The sequence below is a fragment of the Lissotriton vulgaris genome, chromosome 2_1, assembly GCF_964263255.1.
Source record: "Lissotriton vulgaris chromosome 2_1, aLisVul1.2, whole genome shotgun sequence".
Taxonomy (NCBI): domain Eukaryota; kingdom Metazoa; phylum Chordata; class Amphibia; order Caudata; family Salamandridae; genus Lissotriton; species Lissotriton vulgaris.
This window is the reverse complement of record NC_141687.1, coordinates 736,482,141-736,498,923: the sequence shown is the minus strand read 5'-3', so window position 1 is coordinate 736,498,923 and position 16,783 is coordinate 736,482,141.

The window sequence follows — 16,783 nt, the reverse complement described above, 5'->3', positions numbered from 1 at the left end:
TTGTGTTTTGTTATGCTATGTTTTGCTATAATATGCTATGTTTTGTTATGCTATGCTATGTTTTGTTTTGCTATCCTATGCTTTGTTGTGTTATGCTATGCTATGTTTAGATTTGCTATCCTATGCTTTGTTTTGTTATGCTATGCTATGCTTTGTTGTGTTTTGTTACGCTATGCTATGTTTTGTTGTGTTATGCTATGCTATGTTTTGTTATGCTATGCTATGTTTTGTTGTGTTTTATTATGCTATGCTTTGTTTTGCTACTCTATGTTTTGTTATGCTATGTTTTGTTATGCTATGCTATGCTTTGTTATGCTGTGTTTTGTTATGCTATGCTATGTTTAGCTATGCTATGCTTCGTTATGCTATGCTATGTTTTGTTATGCTATGCTATGTTTTGTTGTGTTGTATTATGCTATGCTTTCTTTTGATATGCTATGTTTTGTTATGCTATGCTATGCTGTGTTTTGTTGTGTTTGGTATGTTATGTTTTGCTATGCTAATATATGTTTTGTTTTGCTATGCTATGTTTTGTTAAGTTATGCTATGTTTTGTTATGCTATGCTATGCTATGTTTTTTTGCTATCCTATGCTTTGTTTTGTTATGCTATGCTATGTTTAGTTTTGCTATCCTATGCTTTGTTTTGTTATGCTATGCTATGTTTTGTTGTGTTTTGTTACGCTATGCTATGTTTTGTTGTGTTTTGCTATGCTATGCTTTGTTATGCTATGCTATGTTTTGTTGTGTTTTATTATGCTATGCTTTGTTTTGCTATGCTATGTTTTGTTATGCTATGTTTTGTTATGCTATGCTATGCTTTGTTATGCTATATTTTGTTATGCTATGCTATGTTTAGCTATGCTATGCTTCGTTATGCTATGCTATGTTTTGTTCTGCTATGCTATGTTTTGTTGTGTTGTATTATGCTATGCTTTGTTTTGCTATGCTATGTTTTGTTATGCTATGCCACGCTATGTTTTGTTGTGTTTGGTATGCTATGTTTTGCTATGCTATTATATGTTTTGTTTTGCTATGCTATGTTTTGTGTTTTGTTAAGTTATGCTATGTTTTGTTGTGTTTTGCTATGTTTTGTTATGCTATTTGTTGTGTTTTGTTATGCTATGTTTTGCTATGTTATGCTATGTTTTGTTTTGCTATCCTATGCTTAGTTTTGTTATGCTATGCTATGTTTAGTTTTGCTATAATATGCTTTTTTTTGTTATGCTATGCTATGTTGTGTTGTGTTTTGTTATGCTATGCTATGTTTTGTTGTGTTTTATTATGCTATGCTTTGTTTTGCTACGCTATGTTTTGTTATGCTATTTTTTGTTATGCTATGCTATGCTTCGTTATGCTATGTTTAGTTATGCTATGCTAAGCTTTGTTTTGTTACGGTATGCTATGTTGTGTTTTGTTATGCTATGTTATGTTTTGTTGTGTGTTGCAATGTTTTGTTATGCTATGTTTTGTTATGCTATGCTTTGTTTATTGTTATGTTATGGTATGTTTTGTTATGTTATGCTATGTTTTGTTTTGCTATGCTTTGTTTTATGTTATGTTATGGTATGTTTTGTTATGTTATGCTATGTTTTCTTCTGCTGTTTTGTTGTGTTTTGTTATGCTATGTTTTGTTCTACTATGCTATGTTTTATTTTTCTATGCTTTGTTATGTTATGCTATTCTTTGTTTTGTTATGCTATGTTTTGTTGTGCTATGCTATGTTTTGTTGTGTTTTGTTATGCTATGCTATGCTTTGTTGTGTTTTACTATGCTATGTTTTGTTTTGTTATGCTATGTTATGTTTTGCTATCCTATGCTTTGTTTTGTTATGCTATGCTATGTTTTGTTATGCTATGCTGGTGAGGGTGTGTGAGTGTGAGTGAGGGAGAGTGAGGGTGAGGGTGTGTGAGGGTGAGGGGGTGTGAGGGTGAGGGGGTGTGAGGGTGAGAGGGTGTGAGGGTGAGAGGGTGTGAGGGTGAGAGGGTGTGAGGGTGAGGAGGTGTGAGGGTGAGGGGGTGTGAGGGTGAGGGGGGTTAGGGTGAGGGGGTGTGAGGGTGAGGGGGTGTGAGGGTGAGGGGGTGTGAGGGTGAGGGGGTGTGAGGCTGAGTGAGCGTGTGTGAGGGTGAAAGGGAGTGAGAGTGGGTGAGGGTGTGTGAGGGTGAGGGGGTGTGCGGGTGAGTGAGGGTGTGTGAGGGTGAGAGGGTGAGGGGGTGTGAGGATGAGTGAGACTGAGGTTGTGTGAGGGTGAGGGTGTTTGAGGGTGAGAGGGTCTGAGGGGGTGTGAGAGTGTGAGGGAGAGGGGGTCTGAGGGTTAGGGTGTGTGAGGGTGAGGGTGTGGGTGTGTGAGGGTGAGGGGAGTGAGGGGGTGAGAGGGTGAGGGGGTATGAGGGTTAGAGGGTGTGAGGGGGTGTGAGGGTGAGGGGAAGTGAGGGTGAGGGTGAGGGGGTGTGAGGGTGTGTGAGGGTGAGGGGTGTGAGGGTGTGTGAAGGGGATAGTGTGGGATTGTGAGGGTGAGGGGGTGTGAGGGTGAGGGTGTGAGGGTGAGAGGGTGTGAGGGTGAGAGGGTGTGAGGGTGAGGGTGATGGGGGTGAGGGTGACAGGGGTGAGGGTGAGGGTGTGTGAGGGTGAGGGTTGTTAAGGGTGAGAGGGTGTGTGAGGGGGTGTGTTAGGGTGGGGTGTGAGGGGCTCTGAGGGTGAAGGGGTGTAAGGGTGAGAGGGTGTTTGAGGGTGAGAGATTGTGAGGGTGATAGGGTTTGTGAGGGTGAGAGGGTGTTTGAGGGTGAGAGGGTGAGTGAGGGTGTGTGAGGTTGAGGGTGTGTGAGGGTGAGAGGGTGTGTGAGGGTGAGAGGGTGTGTGAGGGTGAGTGAGGGTGTGTGAGGGTGGGTGAGGGTGTGTGAGGGTGAGGGGGTGTTGCTTGAGGGTGTGTGTGGGGGTGTGAGGGTGTGTGGGGATGAGGGTGAGGGGGGTGAGGGTGTGTGCGAGGGTGTGAGGGGGTGTGAGGGTGAGGGGGTGTGTGAGTGTGAGGGTGAGAGGGTGAGAGCGTGGGTGAGGGTGTGAGGGTGGGTGAGGGTGGTTGAGAGGGTGAGGGGGTGTGAGGGTGAGGGGGTATGAGGGAGAGGGTGTGAGGGGATGTGAGGGGTTGTGAGGGTGAGAGGGGGTGAAAAGGTGTGTGCGGGTGAGGGTGTGTGAGGGTGAGAATGAGGGTGTGTGAGGGTGATGGGGTGTGAGAGTAAGGGGGTGTGAGTGTGAGGAGGTGTGTGAGGGTGAGGGGGGAGGGGTGTGAGGGTGATGGGGTGTGAGAGTGAGGGGTGTGAGGGTGAGGAGGTGTGTGAGGGTTAGAGGTGTGTGAGGGTGAGGGGGAGAGGGGGAGGGGTTGTGAGGGTGAAAGGGTGTGAGGAGGAGTGAGGGTGAGGGGGTGTGAGGGTGTGTGAGGGTGAGGGGTGCAAGTGTGTGGGGGTTGGAGGGTGAGGGGGTGTAAGGGTTTGGGAGGGGGAGGGTGTGTGGTTGTGAGGGTGAGGTGGTGTGAGAGTGAGGGTGTGAGGGTGAGGGTGTGAGGGTCAGAGGGTGTGAGGGTCAGAGGGTGTGAGGGTGAGGGAGGGTGAGGGTGACGGGGTGAGGGTGACGGGGTGAGGGTGACGGAGTAAGGGTGAGGGTGTGTTAGGGTGAGGGTGTGTTAGGGTGAGGGTGTGTGAGGGTGAGGGTGTGTGAGGGTGAGGGTGTGTGAGGGTGAGGGGGTGCGAGTGTGAGGGTGTGTGAGGGTGAGGGTGTGTGAGGGTGAGGGGGTGTGTGAGGTGGTATGTGAGGGTGAGAGGGGCTGTGAGGGTGAGGGGGTGTGAGGGTGAGGGGGTGTGAGGGTGAGGGGGTGTGAGGGTGAGAGGGGGTGTGAGGGTGAGAGGGTGTGAAGGTGAGAGGGTGTGTGAGGGTGAGAGGGTGTGTGAGGGTGAGGGTGTGGGGTGTGAGGGTGAGGGGGGTGAGGGGGTGTTAGGGTGAGAGGGTGTGTGAGGGTGAGAGGGTGTGTGAAGGTGAGAGGGTGTGTGAGGGTGGGTCAGGGTGTGTGAGTGTGAGGGTGTGTGAGGGTGAGGGTATGTGAGGGTGTGTGAGGGTGAGGGTGTGTGAGGGTGAGGGGGTGTGAGAGTGAGGGGGTGTGAGGGTGAGGGGGTGAGGGTGTGAGAGGGTGTGGGGGTGTGAGGGTGTGTGGGGTGTGAGGGGGTGAGGGTAAGGGGGTGTGAGGGTGAGTAGGTTTGTGAGGGTAAGGGTGTGAGGGTGTGTGAGGGGGTGTGAGTTTGAGGGGGTGTAAGGGTGAGGGTGGGTGAGGGTGGGTGAGAGGGCGTGTGAGGGTGAGGGTGAGAGGGTGTGTGAGGGTGAAAGGGTGTGTGAGGGTGAGAGGGTGGGTGAGGGTGAGAGTGTGGGTGAGGGTGAGGGTGAGGGTGGTTCAGAGGGTGAGTGAGGGTGAGGGGGTGTGAGGGTGATGGTGTGAGGGAGGGTGAGGGGGTGTGAAGGTGAGGGGATGCAAGGGTGAGCAGATGTGAGGGTGAGGGGGTGTGAGGGTGAGGGGGGTGAGAAGGTGTGTGAGGGTGAGAGGGTATGTGAGGGTGAGTGAGGGTGTGTGAGGGTGAGGATAAGGGGGTGTGAGGGTGATGGGGTGTGAGAATGAGGGGGTGTGAGGGTGAGGAGGTGTGAAGGGTGAGGGGGTGAGGGTGAGGGGGTGTGAGAGTGAGGGGGTGTGTCCTGGTGAGGGTGTGTGGGGGGTGAGGGGGTGAGGGGGTGAGGGTGAGTAAGGGTGAGAGGGTTGTGAGGGTGGGTGAGGGTGGGTGAGGATGTGAGGGTGAGTGAGGATGTGTGAGGGTGAGAGGTTGTGAGGGTGTGTGAGGGTGAGGAAATGTGAGGATGAGGGTGTGTGAGGGTCTGAAGTAAATGGTGGCAGGGCAGACATCATAAGACAGAGAGAATAGACTGTGTTGTGACTGCATTGGTCAGTTTCAGAATCAGTAGGGGCGGAGTCAGCGCAGTCTGTGAAGGATCAACGTGTCTAGAGGCAAAGCATAGCGGATGTAGCATTGCAGCTAGCAAGTCGAGTGTTTTCAAGCGGAGTTTTGTACAAAATACACGGGACAGTGGACCACTTATACACCTTCAATGCACCAACCCATATATCACCAATAAGTAAATACGAATTTCTTGTAAATAGCGTGCAATTTCAAATACTCCCTGTCCCAGGAGTATATCCCAGAAACATCCTAGGAAAAAGACAATTTTCAACCAAATTTCGAAATGCACCACCCAAATAAAGTGAATTGCCACTAGGCTTAATTGGTAAAGTTCATAAGCAAATAGTAGTTCCAGATGAAAAACGCTGAATCCGTGGTTGCAAAAGAGTTCTTTTAATATGCCAAGAAAAACCAGCCAACGCGTTTCGTTCTGTCAAGCAGAACTTCTTCAGGGCTGTAAATCATAAAGTGAAACATACAAAAACCCGTGTAAGTAGTTTCTAGCCAAAGGTTGTGAACCACAATAAAAATATGTGCACAGACATTACATTTAACAAGAGAAAACACATACAAACCACAGTTAAAAACATGTTTCAATTTTAAAATAGCAGCATTCTCCTCTCAGCAATACAGTTTATATACATTTACCAAAGTGCCTATGCTGCATTATCTAACACAGATCTCATTATAAACCCATCTACTATTTGTTGTATACTGGTACATCATCCCCAGAGTATTATATGTGCAATTGCAAACAGCAGAAACAGCGTTGTCCTTAATATTGGTCATAATACAATTTAAGATTTAAAACCTAGCACATGATTCCGCACCAAAACCTTTTTGTTAAACACAAACAAATCATTCTATCTTCCATTGTCAAAGATTTTTGTGTATGTCACCTCTTTTATCAAGTCCGCAAATCCATGCCACACTATAGAACGACAGCAAACAATCTCCAGTTTTGGATATAGTAAAATAACACGCAGCTATCCTTAGTAATGAAAAAATTAATATAATTCCTACTGCAATAATGTACAAGAAGACGGGGGTATGTTCCGATTCAAAGTATCAGTTTTGAAACAAGGAGCCAAATCCTTCAATGTAAGTGTCCAATAGGCAGAGTAGAGTTCCGACAGTATTTTAAACGAGATCTTCACCTAAAATTGCCTGCAACAAGTGGGTGCATAAGAGAGACACAAATGCTGGGAATACCATAATATATTTGTATGCCGGCTGAGTAACTACTTCTACACCTTAATTGAAAGAAAGTAATAAATATGTACCTTATATATTCAAGAGATGTAATTCTAAAAGGGACGCTCAATTTTCTTCATATAGATTTTTGGCGTATTACGCGCTCCACTGGGCCCAAGTATTGGCCTACAACAATTGTGAAAATTGAAAAACAAACTATTAGTCATGGAGATACTTAGGATCTATAATGGTAACATATTATCACTCTTAGGGTGGAAAGTAAGGTCCATCACTATATCTAATGGCCTACCTTCAAGTGGTGTGACGTGCACTTTATTTGCACCGTCGCGTTTTTCAATTCCTGCAGTCCACAATTGGCTCCAAATATGTAGTCACTTTAAGGTAGTTGCCTGTAAATCAATGTGAATATATATATTTATACTGAGAGGGTTGCATGGCCCTTGATGCTACTCTAAATATCTTTATCTCTATTTCTACCCCTAAAGAAGCGGAATATCCGTTCCCCAAAGTGTTGACTTAAATATCCCTTAGGCACATAATAATTAAAGCAGGAAATCATATTGCACCACACTTCGGTAACACCCGTTTTTATTATTGCACCCGGTTCTAATGGGCCCGGTGTGATGGTCACCTGGCCTTAGCGGCATGTGCTCATGGCGCAAACACCTATTGCACTGCGTGTTAATCAATAATGGCAATGCGTTAACACTTGTTCCAAAGCGAAGTACTTAGCTCCATAGTGAAAGCGACCTCAGCGCTGTTTTGTAAAATGCGTAAGCAATGTTTAATTAAGGTTCCTTCAGAATATGGACCCATACCGCCCAGGTGTTCTATAAATTATAATATAAGCCGAACGAAAAGGGTCTAAGCCTAGTAAGAGAAAAAGTCTCCTATGTATCCTACCTTTCGGGGTCGTGTTCACCCCCCAGTTGGCGTGTCCACGGTCCGCGCGCCAAACCCTTCCCGGCGAGTTATGGGAGACGTCCACCTTCGCGCTGGCTATGATATATCCACACCCTCCTCACGTGTGGACGGCGGAAGTTCGCGCACCTTGAACCACTACTTGCCGGTCCAAAATAGCCGCCATTTTAAGCTAGTCAAATAAGGGCTTATCTCGATGCTAAGTTCTATCGGGTAGGGGCGTGAAACGGGAGTAAGTAAAGCAGTTGTGGCTTAGCATTCGTCTGGGTCAATTCTTGTACATCCAAAGATTATAGTAATGTATAATCCAAATCAATCATTAGTATATTGAGAAAGCTATTATATGCCATTAAGCATGTAAACCAGTATTGAAACATTTTTGAACATATATATTAAATTTGAAAGTATTGTCTAGATTGAATTTCTAAAGAGATTTATCCCATTACAGGATTGACAACAGTGGTCCATCTTGTTCGGTGGAATACAGTGTATCAATGAGAGGAGATTGTCACTGTCGCTCTACGTGCGGCCCGAAAATAGCGTCAAGACAACAGGGTACACATAACATAATCTGTTGTTATAATGTTGCCCGCAACTCAGTTGAGGGGATAGGAGAGACAAAGTGTTTGTTTGATGTTCATAAATTCGTTATGCAACTAAGAGGGTTATATATGTATCTAACAAAAAGGATGAATAAGTGGGAGGTACAGTTCAACATAATGGTACTTAGTAAGGGGAGCACAGATCACACTTTCGGCAATACAATCAGGCGGTCAGGAGTAAATGAGGCACAAAATACCAATTTAGTAATGGTCCATCCTAGATAAGCCAACACCAGTATTTACAAAATCCATTTTCAGAATGTCAATGATTTACAGATTCTTAGGAATCGCACTAGCGCTGTTATCTCAAACTAGGTGATAGTGCATTTCATCCTCGGTGTTGTGTCCCCATTCTACACACCTTAAACGACATATCCAAGACGCTTCCCTTTTCCTGAGGGTGAGTTCGCGATTCCCCCCTCTAGGGTGTGGCGGTATATGATCAATACCATGAAACCATATTGTCCTGTTGTCTTTATGATGTTCCTGCATGTGGTAGGTCATGGGGTACTTCAGGTCATAGTTTTTCATGGCCCGGGTGTGTTCCTGAATCCTGATTTTTAAAGGACGCACAGTGCTCCTGACATATATCTTATTGCAACCACAGCCTATGACATAAATCACATGGCTAGTGTTGCAATTGATATAATGCCTTATCTCATATTCTCTTTCCGTGTTGTATTTGAACTTCTTGGTTTTATTCATACCAAGGGGGCAAATGTTACATCCTCCACATGTATAGAAACCTTTTGGTCTTGTCTGCATCCATGTTCCTGTTTTCTTCTTCATGGGATAACTGGGGCACAAAATGTTTCGTAAAGTTTTACCTCTCCTGAAAGTGATACTGGGTGTCTCATTGATTACCTCCTTCAGATTAGGAACCTCACATAGTAATTTCCAATGTCTTTTCAGGACCTTGAAAACTTCTGTGCTGTTTTGTGTGTATTGGGTGGTGAAAGCCATCCTGGATTTGTTCTTCTTTTTGTTGTTTTTGGCCTTTTTAATAATGTTATCGCTACGTGCAACGGTCAGAATTCTCTTTTCAGCCTTGTCCAGGGTTTTACTGTTATAACCTCTGTTGGCAAACCTGATCTTACTATCCTGTATCGCATGTTTGAAGTTCTCCTCTTTGCTGCAATTGCGTCTTATGCGCACCATCTCACCATATGGAATATTGTGGATGGTTGAACTGGGGTGCACACTGGTAGCGTGCAGCACACTGTTGCAGGCCGTACTTTTGCGGTACAGGTTGCTCTGTATGGTGTTATTCTCAACAAAGAACAATATATCCAGGAATTCCATTTGATTGTAATCAGATTTCACTGTCAGATGTATATTGTAAGGATTATCATTCAAATAGTTGAAATATTCCAATAGTTGTGCCTCACTCCCTTTCCACAGCATGATGATGATATCAATATACCTCCCCCAAAAGATGATCATATCCATCCAGGGGGAGGCATATTTGCCCCATGCGTGTTCGCGCTCCCACCATCCCATAAAGAGTCCCGCGTACGAGGGAGCAAATTTGCTCCCCATCGCGGTCCCCCTTATTTGATGGTACCAGTTGTCTTTATGTAAGAAGAAATTTCTAGATAGAATTAACTCCATCATTTCGATCAACATTTCATTATGATCTACGTGATCTGCTGTCCTCATTGATAGGAATGACGAGAGCGCTCTGATACCAAAGTGTTGTGGTATACAAGTATAAAGCCCCGTCACGTCTAGCGTGACAAACATCAGATCAGCAGACCACTCTAGGCCATCTAATTTTTTCAGAATGTCCCCTGAGTCCTGTATATAGGACGGTAGATTGGCCACAAGGGGTTGCAAAAACCCATCAACATATTGTGAAAGACGTTCTGTAGGAGAATTGATTCCCGATATAATGGGACGTCCTGGTGGAAAATTGCCTCCCTTGTGTATTTTTGGCAACACGTAGATACATGGTGCAGTTGGATGTATGACCTTTAGGTATCGACATTCCTCCTCAGACAGGAGGCCGACCTCACCCCAATCTTGTATTCGATTGTTGATATGGGTGACAAGAGATGGAATGGGATTGTCTTGTAGTGCTTTGTAACAGCTAGTGTCGCTTAGTTGTCGAGCGATTTCCCTATCGTAGTCCACAGTATTCATCACAACCACATTTCCACCCTTATCAGCCTCCTTTATTGTGATGTTATTATCTCTAGCCAGTCCATCGAGTGCCAGTCTTTCTGCCTTTGTTAAGTTGTTTTGTTTACATGTATATTTGTTTGGTGAGTCAATCATTCTGCAAAAGTCTTGTGAGACTCTTTCATTAAACAAGTCGATGTTTTTGTGTGTGTTTGTGGGGATATATTTAGAGCGGGCCTTGAGACCACTGTTGATGGTTATATCCTCCTCAATATTTAGATCCGAACGGATCTCCTGTAATGAGGGATTGTCGCCAGTCTCGATCGATAACAGCAATTGTGCATTTTGGAGGTCAGAGATGGTGGTGGTGCAAATGGTCTTTGTGTTCAAATTACAAACAGGAATTCCAGGATAGTTTAGAAAATGATCTTTTAATTTCAAAAGTCTTATGAATTTAAACAAATCCACCATCAGTAGGGTTGGATCTCCAACCTGAGAAGGACAAAAACTCGAACCTCTCTTCAAGATGTTAAGAAAGTGATCTGTGCTCCCCTTACTAAGTACCATTATGTTGAACTGTACCTCCCACTTATTCATCCTTTTTGTTAGATACATATATAACCCTCTTAGTTGCATAACGAATTTATGAACATCAAACAAACACTTTGTCTCTCCTATCCCCTCAACTGAGTTGCGGGCAACATTATAACAACAGATTATGTTATGTGTACCCTGTTGTCTTGGCGCTATTTTCGGGCCGCACGTAGAGCGACAGTGACAATCTCCTCTCATTGATACACTGTATTCCACCGAACAAGATGGACCACTGTTGTCAATCCTATAATGGGATAAATCTCTTTAGAAATTCAATCTAGACAATACTTTCAAATTTAATATATATATTCTCAAAAATGTTTCTATACTGGTTTACATGCTTAATGGCATATAATAGCTTTCTCAATATACTAATGATTGATTTGGATTATACATTACTATAATCTTTGGATGTACAAGAATTGACCCAGACGAATGCTAAGCCACAACTGCTTTAATTACTCCCGTTTCACGCCCCTACCCGATAGAACTTAGCATCGAGATAAGCCCTTATTTGACTAGCTTAAAATGGCGGCTATTTTGGACCGGCAAGTAGTGGTTCAAGGTGCGCGAACTTCCGCCGTCCACACGTGAGGAGGGTGTGGTTATATCATAGCCAGCGCGAAGGTGGACGTCTCCCATAACTCGCCGGGAAGGGTTTGGCGCGCGGACCGTGGACACGCCAACTGGGGGGATGAACACGACCCCGAAAGGTAGGATACATAGGAGACTTTTTCTCTTACTAGGCTTAGACCCTTTTCGTTCGGCTTATATTATAATTTATAGAACACCTGGGCGGTATGGGTCCATATTCTGAAGGAACCTTAATTTAACATTGCTTACGCATTTTACAAAACAGCGCTGAGGTCGCTTTCACTATGGAGCTAAGTACTTCGCTTTGGAACAAGTGTTAACGCATTGCCATTATTGATTAACACGCAGTGCAATAGGTGTTTGCGCCATGAGCACATGCCGCTAAGGCCAGGTGACCATCACACCGGGCCCATTAGAACCGGGTGCAATAATAAAAACGGGTGTTACCGAAGTGTGGTGCAATATGATTTCCTGCTTTAATTATTATGTGCCTAATGGATATTTAAGTCAACACTTTGGGGAACGGATATTCCGCTTCTTTAGGGGTAGAAATAGAGATAAAGATATTTAGAGTAGCATCAAGGGCCATGCAACCCTCTCAGTATAAATATATATATTCACATTGATTTACAGGCAACTACCTTAAAGTGACTACATATTTGGAGCCAATTGTGGACTGCAGGAATTGAAAAACGCAACGGTGCAAATAAAGTGCACGTCACACCACTTGAAGGTAGGCCATTAGATATAGTGATGGACCTTACTTTCCACCCCAAGAGTGATAATATGTTACCATTATAGATCCTAAGTATCTCCATGACTAATAGTTTGTTTTTCAATTTTCACAATTGTTGTAGGCCAATACTTGGGCCCAGTGGAGCGCGTAATACGCCAAAAATCTATATGAAGAAAATTGAGCGTCCCTTTTAGAATTACATCTCTTGAATATATAAGGTACATATTTATTACTTTCTTTCAATTAAGGTGTAGAAGTAGTTACTCAGCCGGCATACAAATATATTATGGTATTCCCAGCATTTGTGTCTCTCTTATGCACGCACTTGTTGCAGGCAATTTTAGGTGAAGATCTCGTTTGAAATACTGTCGGAACTCTACTCTGCCTATTGGACACTTACATTGAAGGATTTGGCTCCTTGTTTCAAAACTGATACTTTGAATCGGAACATACCCCCGTCTTCTTGTACATTATTGCGGTAGGAATTATATTAATTTTTTCATTACTAAGGATAGCTGTGTGTTATTTTACTATATCCAAAACTGGAGATTGTTTGCTGTCGTTCTATAGTGTGGCATAGATTCGCGGTCTTGATAAAAGAGGTGACATACACAAAAATCTTTGACAATGGAAGATAGAATGATTTGTTTGTGTTTAACAAAAAGGTTTTGGTGCGGAATCATGTGCTAGGTTTTAAATCTTAAATTGTATTATGACCAATATTAAGGACAACGCTGTTTCTGCTGTTTGCAATTGCACATATAATACTCTGGGGATGATGTACCCGTATACAACAAATAGTAGATGGGTTTATAATGAGATCTGTGTTAGATAATGCGTTTGCAGCATAGGCACTTTGGTAAATGTATATAAACTGTATTGCTGAGAGGAGAATGCTGCTATTTTAAAATTGAAACATGTTTTTAACTGTGGTTTGTATGTGTTTTCTCTTGTTAAATGTAATGTCTGTGCACATATTTTTATTGTGGTTCACAACCTTTGGCTAGAAACTACTTACACGGGTTTTTGTATGTTTCACTTTATGATTTACAGCCCTGAAGAAGTTCTGCTTGACAGAACGAAACGCGTTGGCTGGTTTTTCTTGGCATATTAAAAGAACTCTTTTGCAACCACGGATTCAGCGTTTTTCATCTGGAACTACTATTTGCTTATGAACTTTACCAATTAAGCCTAGTGGCAATTCACTTTATTTGGGTGGTGCATTTCGAAATTTGGTTGAAAATTGTTTTCAAGCGGAGTGTCCCTAGAGAGATGGCAACACAGCGACAGCATTTGAGGAGCAAGGCTACTGTAAACAAGCATGGTAGGCTTTCACTTTAGTCCAGAAAAAAACGAGAAAGTTGCAGAGAACGCCAAACAAAACACGACTTCCCTGTGAAATGGATGCAAAAAAAGACAAGCTCTCGGCATTGCTGTGGCAGGGGGGCGAGGGAGCGGGAGCGCATTCCTTTGAAGTCTGATGCCAAGGCTCAGACAAATGGTGGTGTGCGATGTTGGAGTTCCTCAGGGCTCAGTATTGAGCGCTACTCTATTTAACATCTTTATGACCCCTCTGGCGACATTGGTGGAGTCCTACGGGGCCCAGATCGTCTCATATGCTGACGACACCCAGCTTCTCTTCACCTGCCGTAAGAGCGAAGAATTCGATGGGGAAAGTATCCGGGAGTGCCTTGGGGCTGTTTTTAACTGGTTCCAACTGAACAGCCTCAAGTGTAACTCGGATAAATCCGAGATACTTTTCTTCGGCTGCCCATCGGATCCGGATTGGCATGGTTGGTGGCCTGCCGACATGTTCCCTCCAGCTCAGTCTTCTGAATGGGCTAAAAACCTGGGAATTAAAATTGACAACGGGCTTACGCTCAAATCCCAGGTGTCAACTCTCACAGGAACATGTTTCGGCATCCTCGGGATGCTTCGAAAGTTTTTTCCATTGCTTTCTGAGGAACATCGGAGAATAACTGTACAGGCCCTCATTGGATCCAGACTGGATTATGCTAACATTCTGTATCTGGGTCTTCCTGAATATCTCTTACAGCGTTTGCAGGTGACCCAGAATGCTGCGGCACGAGCTATTTTTGGCCTGCATCGTCGAGCTAGTGCCTCGAACTTGCTGCAATCTCTCCATTGGCTCCCCATATGGAAGAGGGTAATGTTCAAGGCCCTGACACTAGCCCACAAAGCCCTGCACGATACAGGTGCAAAATATCTACAGAAGAGGCTGGATTTTTACCGGCCGACACGATCCTTAAGATCGGAGTCACTGGCACTTGCTGTAGTTCCTCGTATCAAGAAGGCTCGTGTGGGTGGTCGGTCCTTTAGATTCCTGGCCCCTCAGTTGTGGAATTCTTTACCGCTGTCCTTACGGTCCACATCTAATCTGCTTGCCTTTAGGAAGGGTTTAAAGACTTGGTTATTTTCTGGTTAGAGTCTCTCTATCCTTGGGTTCTGTTTTCCTTTTATTGTTGTTATGTTTTTCAGTCTCCTTTCTGGGTCAGGAGCACAAAGCGCCGGGACACTCCTTTGGAGTAGCCGTTGCGCTATAGAAAACCCATAAATAACATAACATAACATAACACGCGGGGGCAGGGGAGCGGCAACCTTTGAAGTCTGATGCTGTGGTAAAGACAAATAGTGGTGTGTGATGTGGCTGGCTCTGTGCACGCGCATAGCTCACATGAACTGTACCCGATCCGCAGGCTAGGTAGACTTCTCTTTTCCACTTACTATAATCTCGCTATTTATCCCTGCGGGATATAATAGGCCAGACCTAAAAAGTCCAACCGTCCTTGCAATCAATGTTATCTCTTCCACCAGTTAAAAGCCACTACCGATGTGGGATCTACATAGTCTGCTGTATCACCATGGAAGGAACAGAGTTCACGTACGGTAATAAAATCATCAGACATGAGGAATTTACAAATTGTAATACCCCGAACGTGGTGTGCTGTGTCACATGCCCAGGCTGCATGGTGTACGTTGTAAAAACTATTCAACCAGTAAAAACGAGAATAATACAACATAAATCAAGGATAAAATGTAAAGTGTTGACATCACCGATGATGAAACACTGGTTGGAACAAAATCATACACTAAGCGATATGAAGTGGACAGTCCTTAAATATATTAAAGGACGTATGTCAGCCACACAATTGATGAATCAAGAAGCCAAAATGATACTGAGACTTGGCACCACAGAAAATGGCTTAAACGAACTCTCTGAGATCATGCACTGCCTGTAGCCACATGACCAGCAGTAAAACATCAAAAACTTGAAAAGGATAGGACTATAATGGTCGAGGATTAATACAAACAAGCAGAAGTACAATCATCTGCCTCCCCCACACCGTCAAAATATACATTAGCAACATTGAAAATGAAATGAAAAAGACTGATGTTTTCATTAACCACCTTAACGATACGAGAGGGTCCTTGCAAGATGTATACTGCTAAAATATCATTCAAAACAATAGATTTACAACATGAGGTCCAAGTGATAAGGTTAAATTGAGGTTTGAGCAAAACCATCACTGGTAAAAAATTTCATAATTATGAAAGCCCAAAAAAACATCTTCCTATTTCGTGTGTCACAAAATATGTTCCAGCGGAAAATCGGTATAATAAAATAATCAAAGGAACATCATCATAAGTTCAAAACCCTTTGTGACAAAGTCACGAAGAACACTGAATAAAGTTGGTTGACATGGTAATCAAAACAACAGGAAGAAAGGCAGCTGCCCGAGACTGACGTAAGATGTCAATTCTACAACACAGCCAATCAACTCTTTAATAACAAAACTAATTAAGCAAAGGGGATGCACCCGGAACCAGAGAACCGGGGAAAGGAGCATTGGAGCTGAGTTCGAAAAGCCGGATCTCAAACCGCTCCATTAACCAGCAGCAGCAAGAAAACCAATAAAAGGTAGTCCGAAGGGGGTATTAGGAATGAAGGCAACCGGGGGCACGGTGACAAAGCGAAACGTTTAAATACAGGCCACTCTATCGCTAACGGCACACGAAACAGGACAGTAACAAGCACTCGTGAAAGTCAACAAAAAATTCCACGAGTTACCACTAATGGTCTCGGGAGCATGAAAAGAACAAACATACGATAGGATACATTTCATAAAAATAAACAGTGTGCTCACGAACACTTCAACAGCAATATGAGCACAAAGGAGAGCCTGAGAATTGAGCAATGCATGCGCTTATAAAACTCGGCATAGCAATGCAATGCAATGGGACAAAGACCGTACAAAGAGTGGAGAAGGGTTAGGTAATGTACAGATTAGTCAAAAATATAACCAGATACACACAGGTTTAAGTGTGAAGATGTCTAATTCTGGGTAGTTAAATCCTTAGGCGAATGGAAAACATGAAAAAGAAGATGTAAGTCTTCAGTGTCCACAAAGAAGGGATGAAGGAACAAGAGCCCTGATATCCTGTGCACATTAGGTACGATAAAAAGGACCCTTTAAGAGGTCATGTTCAATACCTTTTTAATCTTTAAGTGCACACACTTAATTTCATTTTACAAATTTCAGATCACTATCCACCTGATTCATGAAAAACGGGTTTTGCAATTCTCAAATAGCGAAAAATTGCGATTCGCTATTGAGAAATCGCAAATCTGAATTCATGAAGATTAGCGATAAAAAATGCGATTCGCACGCGGGCGCAAATTCCGTTTGCGATTACCGATAATCGCAGAAAAATTGCTATTTCCGGCTACCCACGTCGGGATTGCGAACTCGCAAATAGCGATATCGCTATTTGCGATATCGCTATTTGCGAGATCGCAAAATCGGGAAAATGGGAAGTCGCATTTCGAGCACAGTGATGACATCACAACCAGGAAGCAGCCAGTCCCCACCCCCATTCACCACAGTGAGGCAGACCTCGAGGGAGCAAGTGGGAGAGCTGCTGCTATTCTGGTGATTTGTACTCTGCAACTACATTGCTGCCATGTCAGAGGAACCTGTTCCTGGCCCCA